This window comes from Lipotes vexillifer, unplaced genomic scaffold (genome assembly GCF_000442215.2).
Source record: "Lipotes vexillifer unplaced genomic scaffold, Lipotes_vexillifer_v1.1 scaffold691, whole genome shotgun sequence".
In the NCBI taxonomy this organism is placed as follows: domain Eukaryota; kingdom Metazoa; phylum Chordata; class Mammalia; order Artiodactyla; family Lipotidae; genus Lipotes; species Lipotes vexillifer.
This window is the reverse complement of record NW_006788040.1, coordinates 2,172,046-2,175,057: the sequence shown is the minus strand read 5'-3', so window position 1 is coordinate 2,175,057 and position 3,012 is coordinate 2,172,046.

Genomic DNA, 3,012 nt, shown 5'->3' with positions numbered 1-3,012 from the left:
TGGGCCCGGAGAGGGCGAGAGTGAGCTTGTATAGGTGTGTGCAGGTGCGTGCGTGTGGCACTCACAGATGTGGGTGTATCTGTGACGTGGGCCCCCCCTGGACAGTCAGCCCCACGAGGACAGGATTCCTTCTCAGTGTCATTCAGTGTTTCCCTGGTGCCCAGCCTGGGGTCTGGCACATAGTAGGTGCTTCATAAATATCTGTTAACGGCACACAAATCACCCGGTCCCGCTGCTCCTTCTTCTAGTATAACCCTCAGATCTGACCCCTTTCCTGTACCTGCTTTCACCAGCCCAGTTGAAGCCCCCTCATCTTGACCTCCCCTCCTCCATGGTGACCGCTTCTGTCCACCGTCCAAACAGTGGCTGGAGGTGGGGGGTCTGCTTAAAATTCAAACTGGAGCAAGTCAGTCTCCTGATTAAGAAAAACAAAACAAAATAAAAACAACCCAGTGGCTCCCCATTGTACCCAGAACAAAACCCCAAATCTTCCCCAGAACCTTCAAGGTCTGCCTAACCTCATCTCCCACTGCCCCACCCCTTTCCCTCTTCAATTCTTCCAAGGGGCAGGGATGGCCTTTTCCTGCCTCAGGGCCTTTGCACCTGCTGTTCCCTTTGCTCTCAACGAAGCCTGCACCTTCTAGTCCCTTGGGTCCCGCTTAAGTGCTTAAGTATGGCAAGCCTTCCTGTCCATCCCCCCATCCATCCCCCACCCATCCTTTGATTTCTCTAGCACAACTTTGGGTCCTCAGGACATTCATTACCATCCATGAGGATCTGATGTACTGGTTTCCCTGCTGGACCATGAGCTCCAGAGGGCAGGGCCATGTCTGTATCACAAGCCACCAGCCCAGCACTGGGCACGTGGTGGGTACCTACTAAATGTTAGCTGAAGGCTGGTGAATGGCCCGTGTGGGCACCCTCCTGGGGGAAGGCGAGGCCCCAAAGCTACCCAACTATTGAGCTGAGAAAAAACACGCTTCCCAGCTGCCATCCCTCCTTCCCAATATTGCCCTTCTCTGCACCTCATCTGGACTGTTTCTTACTTACTATGTATTTAAAGGGATATCCTTTTCATTTCAATTCAAAACTTTCGATCACTATTTTGAATTGACAATTTGCCATAAAGGAAAACTAACTACTGACTTAGAAATGCAAGTGCATTTCAGGCTAGCTGGCAGTGGTGGCTTGTTCTGAGGGCCCAGGTTGACAACTCCCTCTGTTAGATGTTTAAGACTCATCAGCCCCCAGCTGGGACTTTCCGTGCCATATCACGATACTTGGAAGAGAACCACGAGGCTTGTGGCATCCCAACGTTCAATGGCGTTTGTCTCGATGTTTGTGAACAGCCGCCAGCCCACTCTGTGGCATCTGCTTTCCTGCCCACAACCTTCTGGTCTCCAGGAAGGAGCTAAGCATGTTTCTGGTCCCTTCTGGTCACTCCTGTGACCCCCCCGGCATCCTTACATCACACTCTAGGGGGGCAATTCTGGGTCTAGGGGCCCAGACTGGCTCCTCAGAGTCTCAGTTTTCTCTTCTGGCAAATGGGGTACCTACCTGGGACCTCTGCCTGCCTCTCAACCAGCTGTGAGGATGAACTGGGATCCCGGAGGACCAGCCCTCATGCCCTGGGGGAGGAGTCTCAGCTAGGGTCTTTCCTGAACCTCCAGCTGCCTCCTGGGACAGTTTGGAATTTTTATTTTTCAGTCTTTGTCTGCAAGAGAGAAGTGTGGGCCTCTTTACGTAATTTTCATTCCACGAGGCCGGAAAGGGGGTCTGCACAGGTGTTTTCAAGAGGACGGAGGGGGAGCTGGGAACCCCGGAGTGGCTGTCATTGGCAGGAGGCCAGATGTGCCTGTTTTTCAACACAGAGGGAAGGGAGCATGGCAGCATGACTGAGCACCTACTGTCTACTCATCTGTGCACTAGCTGCCACACAATCCTTAACACCTTCAAAAACCACAGGCAAGGACTGCTGGAACCCATTTTACAGATGCAGAAACTGAGACTCAGAGAAGGAAGGAACTTGCTTAAGGTCACACAGCTGGGAAGCAGCAGAGCCAGGATTTGAACCCAGGTCTCTGTGGCTCCAAATTTGTGACCTTAACTACTGTACTGTCCTTTCAGTCTTTTTTTTTTTCACATGACTAACAGAAATAGTAATACCCCTTCCATTTGAAGAGCTCTCAGGTCCAGTCCCCTGCTGCATGTTGTAGGTGATCTGAGCCTGAGGATCAGAGAGATTAAGCGTCATGCCCCAGGTCACACAGCAGGTTGCTGGGGGGTGGAGGAGGGGGGCGGTCCTGGCTTGAGCCTGGCAGGTCTCTGGGGCAGGGAGGGGCTGGGTCTGAGCCAGCTGAGATTCCTCTGGGCGGCCCCCTGTCCACCCTCCGTTCTTGGACACATCCAGGGGGCACGGCGCCCGTGACATTGGCTGGAGCATCCAGGCCCGTATTTCAGCCGCCAAGCCGAGGCTGCGGGCAGTTAATTAGCGGGGCTCGGAAAGTTCATCAATAATAGATCTGGCAGCAGCGGCTGATTGCCGGCGCGCGGCGGGCGGGGAGCGCCAGTAAATCAGCCTGACGGCTGCTGACCATTCCGGCCTCGCGCCACCAGAGCGCCACCCTCGGAAGCCAACGGGGCGCTGGGCGGCGGGGCAGGCCCGGGGCGCGGCCGCCCTCCAGCCCGGCCCGCCGCCCTCCCAGGCTCTCTTAGTTCGCTGGTCCTTCTCTCTCCCCGTCTCCCCACCCGACTGTCAGCCTGGTCCCCGTGGGTGCCTCCACTCCCTGCTTGCTCGAGGTGCATCCTCCGCGCTTGCAGTGCCTGGGGTGGGGGTTGGGGGGGTTGGAGCCCCTGCAGGACTCGCCCCTCGCCAGCCCAGCTTTGGATGGGGATTCTTATAGCCCCTCTAGGGTCAGGGTTCAAATTCCCCAGCGAGATCTTGGATGCCTAGGTTTCTGCCTCTATGAAATGTAGATAATACAAGTACCCGCCCGCCCCCCCCCCCCCTCT